Source organism: Leptopilina heterotoma, unplaced genomic scaffold (assembly GCF_015476425.1).
Source record: "Leptopilina heterotoma isolate Lh14 unplaced genomic scaffold, ASM1547642v1 Lhet_24, whole genome shotgun sequence".
NCBI lineage: Eukaryota > Metazoa > Arthropoda > Insecta > Hymenoptera > Figitidae > Leptopilina > Leptopilina heterotoma.
This window is the reverse complement of record NW_025110956.1, coordinates 5,201,658-5,224,092: the sequence shown is the minus strand read 5'-3', so window position 1 is coordinate 5,224,092 and position 22,435 is coordinate 5,201,658. Positions and strand designations below refer to the sequence as shown.

Here is a 22,435-nt window from a genome sequence, read left to right as displayed (position 1 = left end):
AAAAAAATGTACTAAAGGAGACAAAAATGTGTCTTATCTCCATGGAAGCTTGTGAGAATAACGCTTGATTGCGTGTATCAAATGATACACACACAACATATTAAGCGCGTCAGTGCATTAGTCCTGACAGTGATAAAATTTCCGATAAGAATATATAACAGAAAAAAATAAAAAATATACATATTTCGAAAATTAAAAGAATCGAATCGAGGCAAAAAAACATCAAAATAGTTGCGAAGCAAAGTTTTCATACGATTTTTATCTCAACTTAATATCCTTAGAAAAACGACTAAACATTCAAAACCTTAAGAAAATTAATTAACCGAAAAAATTGAAGAACAACTTCATTTGCAAAACTGGTTTACTAAAATTCAGACTAAAATTCAATCTCTTAAAAACAGATTCACATTTTAGTGTCAGTAGCAATTAAGTTTTTTTTATCTAAACAGTAAAAAAAAATCACTTTACATTCTTTTCTATACAGTAAAAAATGTTAATTTATTCATTTTTTTTCTCGTGCAAAGAAACAATGAAATTATTAATATTATAAATAAAACTGTAATATTAAATTCCTAAGTGGGCAATAATAATAAAAAAAGAAAAATACATACTCTAGATTATAAAAATGTCACGAGTATAAATTGTATAGACGCGAAGAATTTGTAATAAGTTAAAATGTGAATCGTTTCTTTTTCGAAAGATAATACTCTTGATAGGAAATGGCTAATAAAACCTCCACATGATTGACGAAGCGACTCGTTAAATTTAATACACCTTAAGTTTAACTTGCAATAAAAGAATTTAAAAAGTGAGAAAATTCATTACAAGAATCTACAGTGATATCTCGCGGAATACCTCTTGCAATACAAAAAGGAAACACCTCTTGTAACGCTTTAGTGTGAAATCATTAATTTTTCACAAAAAAAGAGAGCAAAAAAATTAAGCTATTTTATCTACAAATTCTTACAAGTTTCTGCTATTAATTGTTAATGATTATTAATATCATTAATGATGATATATAAAAAAGCATCCACTTAATTTTGAAAATTAAATTTTAAAGTTAAAATTTTCTTCATCAAACATTAAATTTTTAAAAAATTAACTGTGTGCAGTTTGCGCTTCATTTTCATTTTAGTTTGTAGATGCAACGAGTAGCATTTTAGAGCAAGTGAAAATTGATTCTATTATGAATGTGTATCATTTATATTTTCGTTAAAACGTGAAAACGGTAACGTTGTTGCTAATCACTCTTACCTCTTAGTAGGTCAATGCAACAAGTCGTACGCATAAATGCCATGATAATGCGTGAAAGGTTAAAGAACACACACCGCGTGTCTGTAAATATAAATGCATTACATTCGCAACTATCATAGCTGCAAAATCGGGTCATGTCTCTTGCATTTGCAACAATAGACACACATTAGGCACAACTTGGCTAAGTTAATTATCAGCCATAATTACTCTCTGACGTTAAAAATAGAATTAAACTGTTCACTCTTAACATTCACCTCTCTCTCTCTTTCTCGCTCTTTTGCTCTCATCTCCCCTCTACCTTTGCACCTTTCTCTTTCCTTCATAAGATTATTGCCTCACTCACAATCAGAATCTATGTATAACGTCATCTTTAGAGTACAATTGAATTTTGCACTTATTGATATGAGGAATTTTTTATTCCTTATACTGTATACACATCTCAGATGTGAGATCTTTATTGGATCCTTGATCTTATCATATTGTCATATTTTTTAATACTGGTATGAGGCAATATAACCAGTATTCATTAGCGGATTGTAATACTAAGTGTTTTTGTAATTGCATATGCAGGGTTGCCACAAAAACTTAACTTTATTTTTCCCTGACTTTTCCCTGATTTCCAGAGAGAATTTTAACTTTTTCCCTGACCTTAAAGAATATTCTGATTCACTCTAAAAATTATTAAATACTCAAACAAATTAAATACAGTTAAATGAGAATGATATCTAAAGTAGAAATTATGGCACACAAAGGAAGAAAAATGGTGAAATTCACTTTTAAGTTTTTTGTTAAGAAAGGCATGAATTTTTCTTTCATTTCTGCTTCCTTTTTTTTGACAAGAGGGAGCTAATCGAGAAACCGTTCTTCGCAAGAGCAACCGCTGGAAAGAGCAATGGCCGCCGTAAAGCGAAACCGGTACAAGATGATGATAAAACATTAAAAACCATGATCACCGAAAATGGAAGGTGGATACTGGGGTTTTATATGCACGCAAGATTTGGACATTTGTAAACATAAGGCATCAAACAAAAACAATGACTAAATTTCATTGTATATATGAATAATTTTATATGCACACCGATAAAGCATGCAACTTTTCCTATTAATTATGTGGAATAAATACAAAAATAACAATTCTACCATAATATCCTTTTTTTCTTTTTGTTAATTTTTGAAACACCATAATAAAAAAACCATAGAAGAAAACATAAAAAAATATGTAAACCATAGAAGGTTCTAAGGTTCACACCTTAAACTGAATTTTCAACCAAACTCAACCTTAACGACCATTATTTCTATAAGAACACAAATAAAATTCCCGCAACCACAAGTTTATGACAGTTTTTCTTTAAAAAGTACTTGGGTATATTAATAGGTACTTATATTCAAAAATAAAGTTTTTTCCTGATCGACAGCAGTTTGAAAGTAAAAATAATAAACGATAAAAAAATTATTTTTAGAAAAAGTTTTAAATAAATTAAAAAAGTCTTGTAAGTATTAATATGTTGCGGTCATATTTAAACAATGAAACTTGTGATAATACTCGCGATAATTATTAACCGTTAATTCAATTTCTTTTAAACAGGTGTTCGAAAACAGGTTTGTATAGTGTTCTATACAAAATGCAAAGTTTAAAATAAATTTTTGAGAAAATTATTTTTAGTGAAAGCCCCAGTATCGCATAGATAATGTTTATTTGTTGTTATTTACCAACATGTATAATTCTATTGAGTAATTGCCTTTATTTTTAATGCACCACATTTCCAAGTTGACATTATTATATTAAGAATACTAAATATTAAATATAGAAAATACCAAATAATAAATAAAATAATAATATAATGTAATTTTAATAACATAATAAGCAATTAAAAAATAACTTTTACTTCGAATCCCAATTATTTAATTGAATTTTAAACATTAAATTTTTATTTGAATCCAAATAATGTAATAAATGATTAAATTTTATAAAATGTTAAATACGGAAAATGATAAATAACTCAATAGTTGCATTAATAAATAATACAGTAAACGAACAATTATTTATAATATTTTATAATTAAAAGAATTTTTAATTCAATAAACTTCTACATTCATTATTAACATAGTATTAAATAAACAAAGGGAATAAACAATTATTTACAATATTCAATTATTAAACGAATTTATAATTGAATGAATTTCTGAATTCGTTATTTACATATTATTAAATATGATAAAAAGCGCGAGATATTAAAAAAATTGAAGCAGCAAGTAAAAAAATTAATCCCTGCAATGAAACGAAAACATAATACCGGAAGCATTATTCGATACTTTAAATGCAGGATATTATTTGAATATATAAATATCAGTTTCCATAGGTACAAACTATACCAATGAATAAATCATATAATGCACATCAGAATCAAAATTATAATTCATCATCTGAATCATCATCAACATAAAGTTTCAAAAACAATAAAAACTTTAAACAAATTAAAAATTTCAATATAATTTCTTTACTGTAAAATATATATTCATAAAAAATCATTTTCTCGATTATTAACCATTATTTTTATTAATAAATAACTTTTATTATTAAAAATAGCTATTTTATTAAAAATTTCAATAATTGCTTCTCTATAAATTGGAATTGGTAAAAATGTTTATTAATTTAAATTAGCGACTAACTTTTTGCTTTTAAATTAGTAAATTTTACTAATAAATATCAATTTTTACAAAATTTATTAATAAAGTAACATAATTCAAAAGCAAAATATTAGCACTAATACAAATTCGTAAACATTTTTACTAATTCAAATTTAAAGCGTTCTTTAGAGAGAAAGTATTTTTATATTAAAAATTTGCAACAAAAATATAATTTTAAAAGTAATTTTCAAACAAAAATTATTATTTTAAAAAATCTTCACCGATAGTCAGAAAAAATGTCAACAAGCTGAGAAATAACAAAAAATAAACATTACCCGCTGATCATTTTGGAGTAAAAATACACTTTAATAAAATTTATCATTAAATGCAAGAGATAAAGTTTACTTACCAAAAAAAAATGAAAAAGAATTTCTTTTATCTAACATCCAATTTTCAAAAAATGCAATATTTATTTAACCATTTTGCCTTTTATCTAATACAACCAATTTCCAATTTTGCCTTTTATTCAATTATAACCAATTTCAAATTTTATTTTGTAATATTACAAAACAGTACAGTAGAATTTCTCATTGTTTACTCAATGAAACTACAACAAATCTATTGTGAACTCTCTAAATTTGAATTAGAAAAAATGTTTACTAATTTGAATTAGTGACTGACTTCGAATTAATATTATATTTGACTAATTTTAAAGTAAAAAGTCAGTCACTAATTAGTAAATTTTACTAATTAACAGTAAATTCTACTAATTAATCAGTAAAATTTACCAATTAAAAAGTAAGAAATCAGTCACTAACTAGTAAATTTTACTAATAAAATAGTAAATTCTACTAATTTATTAGTAAAATTTTCTAATTCAAAAGCAAAAAGTCATTCACTCATTTAAATTACTAAACATTTTTACTAATTCAAAATTAGAGAGTTATATTCAAAGCAAATACAATTAAAGTGATTTAAATAAAAATTGTTTGATTTAGGTAAATATTAATTTGATAATAGAAAAGTATTCAATTATTTGATAAAATGATTGTTAATTAATTCAATGAGTCAAATTTGCAAATTTCTCTCAGTTATTTATAATTACTATTAATTAATTGTCTTCTACTGATAATAAAACCTATTTGTACCAAATTCAAAATTTAAAGCAAGTGTATCAGATTAAAAAACTCACATAAATTCTAAAGTTAAAAATCAACAAAAGTAAAAAGAAAAAGTACGTAAACAAGATGAAATCTCACCGTGATTGATGTGCAAAAAAAAAACAAAGGCGGCAAATTGAAATCTCCTGTCAAACTCCTATAATATGTCACCAGTCCATCACCAAAGTGAATAATGTATGATAAAACACTCGCGATTAGCAAACAAGACCGAAACACAAAAACACACGGAAAAATTATCACAGGTTCTCCCTTTTCTCCACTTTAATTCATATATTATATATCAGTATATATAAAACCACAAGTACTTCCACAAATTCCAAATATAGAAGAGATGTTCTTTATTTTCTCAAAAAAGAAGAAAAAAATACACCACGTTAGTTAGATTATTTGTCTGGCCATGCATGCCAGTCGGCTATAAAGCGCAAGGCAGGGGTGGGTAGATCGAGACAAAAGGTTCTGCCGACAGGAGCGCGCGTCCTGTGCTCCTGTCTGGGGGCGCAGTTTGGCTTCCAAAATGTATATATCTATATAGATATATATATATATATAGTAGAGAAAAAAATCACTGCTTTTTCACTATTACTGCCAGATCACTCGTTAATTATTTCCTGGGTTGTATTTTGAGTTTTAAAATTTTAAATCTTCCTTATTTTTGTAATTTAAAAGGCTGTGCACACAGTAACGTAACACACGATTATTTATTTTTTTTTGATGACTTGGGTAATTATAAAACTAATGGCAGTGAAAAGAGAGCTAGCGAGGCTCCTCCCCCGTAGAAGGCTCTCGCGCAACTGACGCGAGTACAAGGCGCAAAGCATGATCCAAGAAAGGGGAATAGAAAATTATTTAGAGAGGGGGGAACAATATATCGCGATTGTCCGCGATGGTGGGGGTGAAATAGCTGTGCAGTTAGGGGGTGGGGCGCATGCGCAGTGTCCTTGTTTTGGTTGCGCAGCGTGACATTCGTGAGCGGGCCACCGCCCGATGCACCACACACGCTACCAATATACTAGAGATAGAGGGAGATGGAAAGAAGACAGAGTGATTGAGAGAGAAAAAGACAGAAACAGAAAGAGAGAGAGAGAGAGAGAGAATTCTTTACACCCTCATATAACTACATCGACACGGGAATGATCGTAAATCACACATACATAGGCAGGCACATGCATAGAGTGTGTTTCCATGTATGGTTCCACACAGGACAAATATATACAAGTATAACGTTTTCTGAAAGTCAAACGTTGTTGCTCTCTTCGTTGCATTCATGCGCGACACAATATTTCCTATGAATTACCAGTGACCGAGTCGATAATACATACACAATTTCTCGTAACGTGTATCATGTCACTTTCTCGTTATGCCGAGAGTTTTCATAATAGGAAAAAGTAATGATACGTTCTTGTGTATATATGTATAGGACATTAATGGGATTTATGGAGCATGAAGGAAGTTCCTTTGGGTGAAGAAGATTTTTCCCGGTTTTAAGACTTTATAGTGATAAAAAGGATATGTAGCAATCTTCTTTGGATAAAATTGAAGCCATTACTTTCTATTTACTTTCGGAGTATATAAGTGGTTTCTTGTTGGGGATTTCAAGGAAAATTGCTCTATGAAATTTTTTTTTTTTGAGCAGTTTGAAAACTAAGCAGCTTATGAAGAAGGGAATTTCTACTTTTGAGGGGAGATTTTAATTGGGAATGCTGCGATTGAATGGTTTAAATTGGGAATAATGTAGTAACTGAATGATTTTAATTAAGGATAAATATGAATGAATGAATTTAATTAAATTAATTACATAATTAAATGCATAAAATTAATTAATTTAATGAAAGAAATAATTAAATTTAGTGAATTAAATGATTTACATTACTACAGAAATACTTTTTTAAGTACTGGGAATAAGGATAAAATTTCCTTTTATGAGAAAATTAGAAACAAAGGAAAAAATAATTTTACCCATGAGAAGATTCGAACGCGGGATTTAACCGCAAAAAGCCAAACGTAATTCCCCTAAGCTACTGCCGCTCATGAACGATTTCTTTCAGACAGAACCATTTTTACAATATTTTCTACTTTTAAATGTAATAATTTTTCTTCTGACACTATATTTCACGTAAATTAATAACAAAATTTTCAATAATTGACTTATTTCATTAATCAATATGCACCTCAAAATAAAAGATTCGAAAACAAATTATTTACACAAAATATTTTCACCTATCAGTGTTTTTGGTTACAATATTAAAACGTTTTGTTGATGACCAGAGTGACATTTGATTACACTGACTCTCTCTTCATTTCTCGATATAATTTTTTTTTTTTATTTTCTTTGCTACATTAGTATCCATAATGCAAAAAACTGTTGCGAGATATAAAACCACGAAATTCAATCGAATAATAATGTCTGCTTCGTGATTGCCCTATTTACATTTAATTCTCACGACTGCGAGAAATTACGCGATGTGAATAAGATTTTGTTCATTCAACTGTGTATATTTTTTTTTTTATTGGAATCTTTCCCTTGGCGACTTTAAAAAATATGTATATTTACCGATTAGAATAAATGTGTTAATAGATGCTAATTAAAAAAGAAGAAATATATTCCGTGAATATTTTTCAAAGCTCATAACTGTTAAAAGAAAGAGAACTGGTTTTAAAATGAAACTCATCAAATGATTTTTGACTTTTTGAATGGAAAAAAATCAAGCAAACTTTGGTATTTTTAACAGAATTGCCCCAAAAATCGCAGATTTTGTATTTCCTTGACTTTTCACTTTTTTCCTGACTCCAAAAAATATTTTGATTCCTAAAAACTGAAAAATGTCACTAATTTCACTTCTTTTATTCCCCTAGGGAGTTAACAAGTTCAGGGCACATTTTTTTAACTTGAAAAAACAATTGTTTTATTATTTACATTTATGGGTGAAAAAAACGCTAATCGTCGTTGATTGTCGACGCTAACTTCTCATAGAATCCTAAAAATATTCTGATTATTCGAAACATTAGCAAAAACAAAAATTGCCTTTTACTGGAGAATTTAAAAATTGAAATTGAAATAAATGTGAAAATTTGCGGAGTAGACAAATTTTCCCCCTTTTGGTTTGGACACAGTATGCTCGTATGTTGGTTTGTACCTTTCAGAAATTGCACATTAGTTTTTGTGGCTCACCACACAAACTTTCCCGTTTGGCATGTAGGCGTGCAGGGAGACTTCATAGTCTCTCTCAAGCCTTAACGACAGCATTACTAAGAATTCAAAGCTATTATTGCCAACATAATTGTTTGATTATACGCTTGTGATCTGGCCCGGCTCTAGCACCAGGTTTCGTGCTATTATAAACTTCAAAAACCGACTTTGTAATTTACAAATTCACTATGTATATTAACAAACATTTCTTTTTATCATTGTATACAAGTACCGACCAAAAAAAACAACGAAAAAGCCCTCAAAAAAATAAAATTAAAAAACAGCTCTGACATTCTGATCAGAGCATTTTTTATTTTTAATTTTATTTATAATGTATTAATGAACTGTAAATTTACCAATTTTTTGAACTAAAAATTCTGTAAAAATTTTAAGCAACCTTCTTTTCCTTTTTTCTTTCAATAATATAAAAATAAGATTAACGTACTTCTTCTCTTAATACAGCAATCAAAATCTGTTCGACACTTGTCTTTTAAATTCAAAAGAGCTTATGAACGTTAAGATTTTGAATTTAAATAAAAAAGTGATTTAATTCAAGGAATTTTGAGACGCGAACAGCTGAAAGCTGAAGAACGTAAATTTACACCTATATGTTTTCGAAATGAAAAAAAAACTCACCGAACAGCTGAAGATGGTATCAAAACATAAGTGACTTACCTGAAACAAATAAGGAAAAAATTATTTTAAACTTCAAAATCAAAGTACTTTTTTTATGTTATACATTTTTATAAAATAAAATTAAAATTAAAATAATTAGTTCAATTAAAAACATTACAATTTTAGGAATATTTATAAAAATAAATCAAATTTTTTTTAACTTTAATAAATGAAATTAAAAATTTTAAGTATTTTTACTGTTAACTTAAAAGTATCAAATTGCAACGAATTGATACCACAAAGGATCAAATACAAAATTTATCCAAATTTTTGGGATCAATTTGATCCACTTTAGTATCAATTTTATACTCTCTCTGTGCTTTTGTATTTTTATTTTACACGACAAAACTTTAAATGCCGAAATAGAAGAAATTTCGAAACAGAAAAAATTCACAGTCGCGAAGAATCGAACCCCGGCCTTTACTGTTACGAGTCCGGTAGTGAAGCCAATAAGCCATCTCACTCTCTAAGTTACAATTAGTAAAAACGTTTACAAATTTCTATTAAATACTGACTTTTTGCTTTTTAAATAGTAAATTTAACTAATTAACTAATTAATTAGTAGAAACAACTCTTCATTAGTAAAAATTTACTAATTCAAAAGCAAAAAGTCAGTCTTTAATTTTTTACTATTGAAGTAAGCCTAAAGCATCTTCTTCCCATTTGAGGAATCTCAAAAAAAATCTAAATCAAAAAAGAAAAATTGTCCGCAGTCCAAAATTTCTGTAAACTTTTTCTTGTCAATTTGATCATTATGCTTACGATTCTCAATATTGAGTTGATTGGTATGCGTTGTTGTGTACGCGTACGTTGAGAAACGACGCGAGACGTTGTAACGGTGCTTCTAAAATTACAAGCGCTTAAGAGAGAAAAAGGGGGAGAGGTAAAACTGGGAGTGAAAAAAAAGGAAAGAAAATACATGAAAGCAAAAGACGATTAGTGAAATCAAGTGTAAAAATAAATTCAATTGCAATTTCTCCTCGAAAAATTCCATCGAACCAAATTAAAAATCCCAAATTTACTATATTCGGTACATGTACTAAAATATATTTTTTTTATTTTATTTTATGTCAATCACTTTATACTAATTTATTAAAATAACCAACAATTCTGCACAAATAAGAATACAAAGTAACTTTTACTATTTACAAACTAAAACTTAAAATGTTTGAAATTTACTATTTTCTGGAGTAAGTTTTGCTATGCGTTCAAAGTACAATTATTTATTATAATTTTCAGTAAAGTTTACTTCAAAAATTAAAAAATTTACTCTGGAAAATAGTAAAAATTACCATAGAAATGCGTACGAATTCCTAACAATTTAGGTTTTACTATAAAAGTATATAGTAAAAATTACTTTATTCGTTTTTTCGGTGTACACCCAGGGAAATGTTTTATTTAAGCCAAAAATATAATTTATTTGAGTCAAATAAAAGTACATTTGTCTCAGAGACTACTAAATTATCATTATTTCAAACCAATAATAATAATTTAGTAGCCTCCAAGACAAATGTCCAGTAGGAAAAATTCCAGAAACATTTTGTTAAAAAAGAAATAAACTCTATTCGCTAACTTCGCTTGTGAGAGAATTTTCATGCCACCTAGGCGGAAATTTAATCAACTCGATTGGCGCGAAATTAAAAAAAAATAAAAATTAAATTTTAAATAAATACACGAATATCAATAGTATAATATAATAAATTAATATATTTATAAAAATATAAGAAGAATAAAAAATGTCTATAAATTAATAAAAGTAACAAAATTAATTAATATAAATAAAGTCTGAGTCAAATATATCTATTTGGGGGGGGGGGATATATCTATTGCATTTTACATATAAAAAACTTTAATTTTTTAACACATAAAAAACATTTCAAAAACATTATAAAAAATGCTTTTATAGCGGAACATTTTAAAACCCAACATATGAGCATTCTTTTTTAGAATACCGGAAGGGAAAGGTTATCCGTTAGTTGAGCAAATCTCACGTTTCGCTAATACACGTGTGAAGACGTGCAAATATTATTATAAGCATTTAAACGAATGGCAAAGTTTAAAATAGCTTATGATTCAAGTGATATTATGAGATTCAAAAAGTCAAAAATTAATATCAAGAGGTATATAAAATTAATTGAAAGACTATATAGTTTTACCTGTCCAATTTATATAAAGTTTGTCAAAATTAAAGAAAAAAAGAGAAAAAGAAAAAAATCTTCTTCCTTGAGGATAATTTAATTAACATAATAAAAAAAGTACACGCATATATCTGACAAAGCCGCAGATCTTTATTATATGAAAACCTGATATGAGAGAGAATTTTTTGGGTCTTTAACATCATACAACATCGCGCATAGTAATCGAAAAATTCCAATGTTTCTTTTGACAATTATTTCGGAGACAAAAGGATTGCTTCCGGTTGGTTGATTTTTTTTCCAAATCTTTCTTAAAAAAAGAAATGTTTTCCATTCTACATAGTATTAAATTATTCCTTTTGGGATTTAAATTTATTTCTTTTAACTTTCAATTCCTAATTTACTTTTTTGAATCAATTCCTATTTTTTTAATTTAAAAAAATTATTATTTGAAACAAACAAACAAACAAACATTATTTGAAACGAGCAAAGTTTATTTCAAACAAACAAACTTGTAAAATTCTACAGAAATTTTGTTGTTTTATTATAATTTTTTATTGAAGTAAAACATTCCACCGCTAATAAAGAGTAAAAATATCCAATAGCATCTGAGATAAAATATCGTCTCATCTTCACTGTTGCAAGCCAAACTGACCTTTTCTATACTATATGGTCACAAAAAAAGTTCCACATTAGTTTTAAAATTAATTTACGACACATTAGAGACTACTTGAAAGATTGTTATTTGCAAAAAAATTTATTGATTTTAAAGAGGAAATAAATAAAAATATATAATACGTGCGTATAAGAAGAATGAATGGAAAATTGAGGCTAAGGCTAAAGTAATGATTATGTTTTATTTAATTTACTGCTCTGTCTGAAAACTAAGAGTCAAGTTGTAATTTATTCTAAGAAGGGCCTGCAAAGAGTTTGCGTCTAGGTATATCTCTTGTTGTTAATGATACTGCTGTGTACTTCACTACTGCAGTGTACATAGTTGAAGAAAGTGTAAAAACACAGAAGAAAAGTGTTCGTGTGAGCGCACAGCAGTCACGTGGCGTGTTTCTAATCAAAGAAAAATCATCTAATGACCTCTCAATTTTGTCAATTTTTAAAAAGATAACATGAAACTTTGTCAATAATTTTTAAAAAGATACATTAAGTTTTGTCAATTTTTAAAAAGTAATAAAATCTGTTTACTGATTTCAAAAAATTTCTACCGGATTTGACTAATTTTTAACTACTTTCAATAATTCAGTGAGTCCTCAACTGTATTTAAAAAGTTATTGTATTGACTTTTACCAAAAAGTTGTCAAGAGAACTAAGAATGTAGTTGGTGCAATCAGATTTTGTAGTTATTTTTGTAATTCAACTGGGTACTTTTTTCAGTCAACTGAACTATTATTTTTTAATTACATCAAAAGAAGTAAAACAAACTATACAAACATTGTTAACCTAACTAAAAAAATTAATTTATTTTACTACTTTCCACTCAACTACATCATGGTAGTTGAATTTTTTGACTAAATTCTTTTTTACCGTATAGAGAAATATTGATATGTTGACATAGAAAGACCAATATTAACTTAAAAAAATTAATATTAATTTATAGAAAAATTAATAATGACATAAAATGATTAATATTAAAATGAAAAGATTAAAATTGACCCCCGTGTGGAAAAATTTTAGGACGCTGACCAAGCGCTTAATAGACTGTCTAACGTCTTTCTAGACCCAGGGCAGACGGTCTTGTCGAGCGGCTGTTCAGAATTGAAACGAAACTTCCACGCTATCGTCTAGAATAGACCAGCGTTTCTGGTCTGATCAGCAGTGCTAGTAAATTCTAATCTACGTCTATTCAAAATTTCTCATTATATGTTATGACAACTATTCTTAGAATGATAAAACTTAATTATATTTTAAATAATTTTGATGGCTTTTTTTACATAAAAAGGATAAAAAAATATTTTAATTTTCTGTATTTTTCACTTCAACTTTCTTTAAGCGTAAGGCTTTGTGTCTCTCCCAATCTTTGGCATTGGAGATATAATAGTCTTTTTGTAAAATAAAATTTACTGCAAATCAAAACAGCCGGATGAAACTAGCAGTCGTACTCAGCACCAATCTTTAGGCGTCAACCACTAATTAATGAAATTAATAAATAAAACCTTACTAAATTTGCTATTTAGTGGATATTGATTTTCAAATAACAATACTCGATGGTTTTTTAAATCATTAAGTATTACTAAATTTGAAGGAGAGGCATATTGGTAGATGACGCCTAAACATTTATGCTGAGTACGACTGATAGCTTCAGCCGACTAGTCAAAACACATAGAAACACATCAAAATCTATTTTTTTCAGTGCACATTTAAAATTAAATTATACAGAAAACAGCAACAACATAGCACATTATTATTCACATAAAACAGAAACCACAACGAATACTAAAATTCACAAAGAAAATGCACCATACGCTGACTGATCTAACGACGCCAAACGACGCGACGTCATTAGGCGCCATGTTACTTAACAGCTGGGCATACATCGACGCATGCGCATATAACATCCTAGACCAAATCTAGACGGTCTTAATAACACCGTAGGGGAGACCGGGGCGTAATGGCTAACTTTTCACTCTTTGTTGTTTTACTCGGACATTTTTGTTCTAATTGAATGTTTATCATCCAGAAAAGTTACTCTGGTATCTCAGCTTTCTTTTAAGACTACAAACGTCCCGATATGACTCTTACTTTTTATTCTACAACAGTTTTTCTGGAGCAATGCAGAGCTCCAAAATACGGCCCGAGTCGGGGCGTAATGGATAACTCCCGGGGCGTAATGAATAATGATTGCTAATTATTATCTACAGTTTCCAATCTTATTGCATATTGTAAATTAAGGTTCCTGGGTATTCCGTGAATACTATTTTTATTCAGCAATACTTCAACTATCGCTTTTTCAATAATATTCTGTGATATTGGCACTCTCTCAATTTTTTTTGTAATTTCTCATTAAAATCGTAGCTTGAAATCTACTATTTGTAAATTTTAGACCAAAGCTTTAAAATTTTGTTAAAAATACCTAAACATACTTAAACTAAGTGACAAGCAATCGCGAAAACAAACCTACACTTCGCCGATATGGTAGGTTGCTTTTTATACATAGCGTATTGCATTAGCCAACACGCCCCGGGAAAAACTAGCCATTACGCCCCGGGGGTACTCGGCAAATATTTGGCTTTTTTTTAACAATACCGGAAGTGTGAATCAAAAATCTCGAATTGTCCCTTAAAAACAAACGTGTCAAGATCGAAACCTCATTTCAGTTTTTTTTTTAAAGCTATTTTTGAAAAAAATAGAACGAAAAAACGAAAATTTTGAAAAGTTACTTTCGTATGTCAAAAATAGTTTTTCTACTATATTTCTTACAATAATGAATAAATATTAATGAAACTTCCGACAAACTTGCAGTATACCAAGTACAATAACTTGTCTATTGTGCGAAATTATTCCAATTTACGGTTTTTAAACAAATTACAATTATTCATTACGCCCCTTAGCCATTACGCCCCGGTCTCCCCTACTAGGCGGACATATTTGACTTAGATTTTTTCTAATAAGCCCATCTGTTAAGTCACTGATTCGGGACTTGATGGACCGTCTAGAATTAGACGGACTTGATGATTGCTAATCGGGAAATCATTGGACTCTAGACTGCCACAATATTTTTCCACACGGGCCCAAATAGATTAAAATTAATGTAAAAAGATTAATGTTAACATAAAAATATTAATATCAACATAAGAAGATTAATTTTCATATTATAATAGTACATTATTATTATGTATCAAGAGTGGAAAGAAGTTGTTCTCCGATTAGTTTGTAAGTAGCAGCTTGAGCGAAGCGAGAGCAGTTATATACTTACAAACTAATCGGAAAACAACTTCTTTTCGCACTTAGTGCCCAAACTGATATATATTTATCACTTTCAATTAAATTAAATTAATCTTAAATATAATTTAAACTTTTAAAAAATCATTTAAAAGAAACATTAATAGAAACACAATTCTCACTAAAAAAATTTATGAAATTAAAAATTATTCCGATTAACAAAAAATATACTAAATAACAGTTAAATACGTATATCTAAAATGAGAGTACATTTCACCTAATCTTCAATAAGAATGAAACCTACTTGTTGAATGAAGATGATAAATGTGAGTTATATATTTGAGGAAAGAAAAAAAAGTGTGATAATATATATTTTATTCTAGCTTTTGATGTTTTGCCTCTCTCAATTGACATCTATTCAATAATGATATGAGCGATAACTTAAAAGTAGGACAGTTATATTTATTTTATCAGCTGTGCAACTCATGAAAATTATGAGCTCTTCAATTTATGACGAAAAATTACAATTATTTTCAGAGTGATTAACTTTTTTTTTTAATTTTATATTACTTATCATTGCGGATAATGAATTATTTATAACAATTATTTTTAATTTAAATTACTTTATCGTTAAAAGTGAATAATTTAACAAAAAACAGTATTCTAATAAGTACTCTCTAAATCTGAATATGTGAAATTTCACTTATTGTACGTTATAAGTCGTCCTCTCGATCAATAAGTGCATATACACTTATAAATAAGTGAATTTTTCACTTATTCTGAGTGAAATTTCACTTATTATAAGTGTATATGCACTTATTGATCGAGAAGACGACTTATAACGTACAAATATGTGAATTTTCACATGTTCAGATTTAGAGAGTACTTCACTAGATTTTATGTACAACCATTTGAGTAAAATCTTACAGAACTCTGTTTACTGGTCACTTTGAAAATTTTAATTTTTGAATGAATTTTAATGACAGGATAATCAGAAGCATTAGGAAAAAATAGAAAATAGAAAAAAAATGATCCTACACGACGTATGTCCGTTTAATGTTTATTAGACATCACAGCATGATGTAAATGAAATTTCCCAACAGTGTAAAATTATATTTTTGATACGCGAAGATATTACATGCACTTGTTTATGCATATACCTAATAATACTATATGATGAACGTAAAATGTGCGTTTGGATAAAGGGTGGTTTGACTGGAAGTTAGTTCACAAATGACAACTATACAGGCGTGTGTCGAGCGAGTATAAAAATAATTTAAGAACATTGCAACCGACTATGTGTATGTGTGTTTGTGCTTTGAAAAGGGGCGTATAGTGTGAAGAAGAAACCGGTATACACGTGAAATTTTTCCTCTTTAACTAGAAATGCAAATACATGTGTGATGCCTATACATATATACGCGTGTCAATGCTCCTCTCGCGATGCAACATCATGTTAACTAATTTTAACTTTCCTCCATACATCCAAGATAGATGCAAACAAACCAATCGAAACTCCCAGCTCGTATACAAAAATAAGAAAAAAGAAAGACAGAAAAAGAAATGTCTAATAGTGCAGTGCCATGCGTCACACTCACAAGAAGGGACCTAACATCATCTTCTACAAGTTGAAACACTTCCAAACACTTCCGCGAGTCTGTTCACTATAAATCTGATTCTACGCGGATTATATCGAAGCAGGACGCGTCAATATTCCCTTTAAAAATGTGTTTAGATCCAATTTCATTCGAATGTGGAATCGATGGATTCTAAATTGGGAAAATTTACTCCAATTTACCATGTCTAAATTTATACCCATACATTTTAAGGATGCAGACGACTTTGTGCGTTGCATCAAGACATTCTTGTTTTTAAAAAGAAGCTCCTCAACTCAATTGAATATTCCTCAATTGATGTTAAATATTTTCAAGCTTCGCACTCATCTACTAAAACCTACTATTTACTACTTTTATTACGTTATGTTACTATTTTGGTACTTTTTTTAGATTTCATCCACTAAAAGCTACTATTTCTGTTTTTTCTTTTTGAGAATTTCGACTACTTTAATTTGCTACTACCGAATCAAAAAAACTATTCTCAAAAATTATAATCAAATTCTTTAAAGTTTAAAGCGATTCAAATATTTTCAAAAAATATTCAAAATTCAGTTATTTTGAATATTTAGTATTTTCATAAAATTTCGCAAAAGAATTCAATAATTTAAAAAAAATTGATAAAATTCATCCTAAAATTCAATTATTTTCATAAATAATAAAATTCCAACAGGAATTCAATTACTTTAGAATAGTATTTTTAAAAAAATTTCGAAAAATCAACTATTTAACAAAATTTTTATACAATTCTTCACAATAATTCAATTACTTTCACTAATAATAACATTTTTCATGGAAAATAAATTTTTTGATAAAATTTTAAGCAAGAATTCAATTATTTCCATAAACAATAAAACTCATTTGAAGAATTTCAATTATTTTTAATAATATTATAAATTAATTAATCGAAAAATTCAATTATTTTCACAACTAAAGTTTCTCACAAGAATTCAATTATTTAAAATTGAATTTTTGAGAAGTTACAAATAATTGCAGAAAATCAATTATTTTCAAAAGTAATAAAATTCTTCGCAGAAGTTCAATTATGTTCAAAAATTTAATAAATTCTTGTCAAAATTTCAATTATCTTCAAAAATAATAAAATTTTTCTCTAAAATCAAATTATTTAAAAAAATTTTAATAAAATTCTTTGCAAAATTTCAAGTATTTTAAAAAATTTTAATAAAATTCTTTGCAATATTTCAAGTATTTTAAGAAATTTTAATAAAATTCTTTGCAAAATTTTAATTATTTTCAAAAATTTTCCTGAATTCAATGATTTTCAATACCTTCTATTTTAATTAAATGTTTCAAAAGAATTCAATTATTTAAAAAAAAATTTAATAAAATTCTTTGCAACTATTCAATTATTTTCATAAATAGTAAAATTCATCACAAGATTTCAATAATTAAAAAAAAATATAAGAATTTTTTACAGGAATTATATTATGTTCAAATATATTAATAAAATAAATTGTTCGAATGAAATCAATTATTTTAAATTCAATTTTGATTAAATTTCTTGTTAAAAATTCAATTATTCTTTTAAATTTTAATAAAATTCTTCCCAAGAATTCAATTATTAAAGATAAATAACAAAATTATTCCCGAAAATTCAATTATTTTGAGGCATTTTAATAAAATTCTTTGCAAAATTCAAATAATTTTCATAAATAACAATATTCATCACAAGAATTCAATTATTTTCATAAATAAAATAAAATGCTTTTTAAAAAATTCAATTATTTAATAAAAAAAATTTAATACAATGCCAAAAAGAATTTAATTATTTAAGAAATTTTTTGAAAAAACTTTGTAAGAATTCAAATTTTTTCATTAATAATAAAAATTTATCAGGAATTCAATTATTTAAATTAGAATTTACATAAAATTAGTCAAAAGAAATCAATTATATAAAGATTTTTATAAAACTCTTCTCAAGAATTAAATTATTTTTATAAATATTTAAATTCTGTCATGAATAATAAAATTGGTTGTAGGAATTCAATTTATTATCAATATAAGAAAAAAGTAAATATTTTTTATGAAAATTTGGAAAAACTCTGGAAAATAAAATGTAGAATATGGTATATTTCTCAGTTTTTTGAAGTGTCTAAAACGCGTTTTTTTTGGCGTCAAGTTTAATTTTTCGATAGCTACTTTTTTACTCCTTTTTTCAGTTTGAAAACTACTTTTTGCTACTTTTTAAAAAATTAATTATAGAGTGCGAAATCTATATTTGCAGTATACTAAACTGATATTTTTTTTAATCCACAACAAAGACCCTTACAAAACAAAAATCAACAATTACTGCTCAAACCTTTTTTCAATTTTTGTTTCTTTTTTTTTTTGTAGTGTTTACTTTTTTGTTTTGTAATACCCCTTTTGAGGAGAAGCAATAAAAGTAATAAAAATTTTTTAGGGGAGACTGACGATCAAAAGACATATTAATAGCAGGTGCACCAGAAGAGAAATGATGAATTTGTCCAATTGTATAAATGAGCGAGAGAGAGAAAAAGAGAGGCTTCAAAATTTAATTGGAGGACGTGAGACTTTTATTAAACTTCAATCGAAAAGATCTTTATATTGTTATAATCCATCCCTTTGTGAACTAATATTTATTCCTTTCTCATCCCCCCCTCCTCACTCCTGCCCATTATCTTATATATACAAAAACGATTTCCTCTACAGCATTGCTATGTCATCTTTTTTCATCATTGTTCCATCAAAATAATAATTTCCGCACTTTAAGTACCAGGTATTATCGAGAGAGATAGTAGAGATTGGTTCCGACGAATAATTTTTTGTGAGTGTGTGGTCCACGCATTAAAGACAAATTCGCATATTATGCACCTATATATTACGATTCGTGGAATTTGGAGGAAATTGCAGCATACAACGACGACAACAACAACAACAATAACACACGGAGAAAAATTTAAAGTAACTTTTACTACTTTTATAGTAAAACATTTCTAATTAAGCATTTCTGGTAAGTTTTACTACTTTCGCAGTAAATTTTGCTACGTTCGAAGTAAATTTTACTAATTTTCTACAAATATGTTCTTTGAACGTATAGCAAAATTTGTTTCGAAAGTAGTAAAAGTTACCAGAAATGTTTTACTTTAAAAGTAGTAAAAGTTACTTTATATTTTTCTCCGTGCCGCAAAACAATAATAATAATAAAATTAATCGTTATTGCAATGAACAAAAAAGCAAAGTAAAAATTTCAATAATATAATAAAGTTTCTGTTTCAGATGAAGATTCCTTTCCGTCATATTAATAACCATCATTAGAAAAATTATTAAAATAAAATGACTAAAAAGCATTTAATTACCACCACAGAGGTAATAATAATAATTACAATGAGAAATCTCCTATATTACACTTAAATATTTAAAGAACAGATATTAAATATTTTAAGAATTCAGCATAGTGAATTTAAAAAAGAAGAAAATAAAAGCGCAAATGTATCCATCCATTTCCTGTATTTCATCCCAACAAGACAATATTGAATGAACAAAGTGTGTATAAACGGACAACTAAAACGGATTAAAAGCCTCGCGTAGTATTTATTCCCAAGGTCACTGACATACATAACTGGTTCTGTCAGTGTTTGTGTGTGCTTGCACTATGTGCAGTGCTTTCCTTGATCTTTCGCCAATAACAAGTGTTACCAGTCAAACGGGAATATTCTCCATTCCATAATTTTCGGGAAACTTATACAATTTATATACATATATATATATACAAGTGCGTAACCTGTTTGCCATGCGAACATTTAATATACAATAATAAATTTTAATGCGGATAGTACACCGGATAAATTTAATGTACTTCTATGTATATACAATTTTCTTCTTGTTTATATTATTATACAATCATTTTATAAGTGATGATTATTGATATATACTTTTAACATTGCTTGATAATAATATTTTATTGTTATTATATTTATTTATTTATGATAATTTTAAACCCCTCCCTCCACCCTTAAAGTCTCACTCTCTAAATTTTAATTAGTAAAAGTGTTTACTAATTTGAATTAGTGACTGACTTTTTGCTTTTGAATTAGTAAAACCCCAATTTTACTAATTTTAGTAAAATTATTACTAATATATTGTATTAGTAGAAATTACTATTTGTATGGAAATTTACTAATTCAAGAATAAAAAGTCAGTCACTAATTCTAATTAGTAAACATTTTTACTAATTCAAATTTAGAGAGCATATTACAATTATTATTATTATTATTATTATTACTATTATTATTTATTTATTTTATAAATATACTATTCGTAAAAAATTATAAAAATTAAAAACTTCATAAATTGAAAGTTGTAATAAAAATTAATTAATGCTCTAAAAGAAACAGACTATGAATGAAAATAAATTTTAAAAATACACTTTTCAACGTGTTTTCTCTCCCTTGCAGCTGAGTTTCAACTCGAACATCTTCAAATAAAACGTAATTTTTTTAACTCGACTGAATTTAAAAGAATTCTATATACATTTCTGTTTTGACTTGTTTAAAACTTTATGTTAATATTTTTTTTTTATGTAAACTTATTTTTATACACAATTTTTTTTCCTTTCTTTTTATATAACAAAAATTAACAATTCGAATTTTTGCTCAATTACTATCATCAACTTTTAATTTATTTTTCATTTATAATCAACTCCTATAGTCATTGTTTAGTGTAAATAAATTACTATTATAAGGAAATAAAAAACCTAGGATGTGACAAACAATGATGTAACAAAAGAATAAAAGTAATACTCTTACTGGTAATGGTATTAATAATAATAAAAGTATAATAAATTTTTCTAAAGTTTCAAACGTTCAAACTCTATAAATTTGAATTAGTAACAATGTTCACTAATTTGAAGTAGTGACTGACTTTTTACTTTTGATACCAATTGGATCAACATTAAGGAAATAAAAAAAAAATGATCCCCTAATTTATTACCCACTATAAATTATCAATCACATTGATAGCGCCAGAATAATAAATTATTATTGATTTTTTAATTTTTTTTAAGTATGACTGAGACGAAAATAATAACAAAAACAGACGATTCGGTAAATGTGGCTTCATACATATAAAGAGACGAGAGAGGAGAGATAGTGCGTGAGGGAGATTACAGTTTAAATGACAAACGATAAAACAGCCGAAAGTCAACGAATTGACTTCGGGGTTTTTGTCCAACGGAGTCAAGTTCGGTAACGCTGAGGAGAGACTAAAACCAACCGACTCAGCAGCAACAGCAGCCGAGCACTTTGGATCGCGGTATATTGAACTCGGATCATGAGGTCATTAAACTCAAAGCACACTGCGTGGTGTGGCGTGGTGTCGGTTCAGTTTTATGACGTCACGTAATTCCGCGTCTATGTCGCGCAAAGGGGACCGGCAATGACGTGGCAGACTTTCATTGGCATGTAACAAACTCGCCCCGCTAACTCGTGACGTCAATTTGTTTCTATTATTTACACTAAGTTCAGAAATTGTTTAAACAATTTTATCAATAAATAGCGATATTTTTAAATAATAATAATTGTGCGCTATAATATATTTTAATGAGTTCTCTTTAATGCTAATACGTTTATTATTTTTCTAGAGTGAAATTAATTTTTTGTAATTTGGAAAAAAATTACTTGTTTGTAAATAATTATCTCTCTTTTTGTAATTAGTAGTAATTATTATTTTTATTGCTATTTATTTTTTACTACTTTTTTATTTTCATTTTTCTAATATTATTTATTTTTTATTAAATAATGATTTTTAAATACCGTTAACAAGGGTAATTATGGAGCATCAGGGGTGAATGTGGAACACTCACAGTGTCAGTTATTAAAGTAAAAACGT

General features: G+C 27.5%; 1 protein-coding gene across 3 annotated transcripts in view; it reads right to left on the bottom strand.

Annotated features, from left to right (window-relative positions):
- LOC122502849 (histone demethylase UTY) overlaps positions 1-22,435 on the bottom strand; it is a 119,782-nt gene that overhangs the window by 76,177 nt on the left and 21,170 nt on the right. Inside the window, exon 1 of one of the 3 annotated variants that reach the window (XM_043613141.1) lies at positions 5,142-5,858. The exons of the other annotated variants lie outside the window; for them this stretch is intronic. The gene's annotated coding sequence lies outside the window, so the exon portion shown is untranslated. Of the gene's footprint in view, positions 1-5,141; positions 5,859-22,435 lie in introns of those variants that run through there. 3 annotated transcript variants of the gene reach the window in all.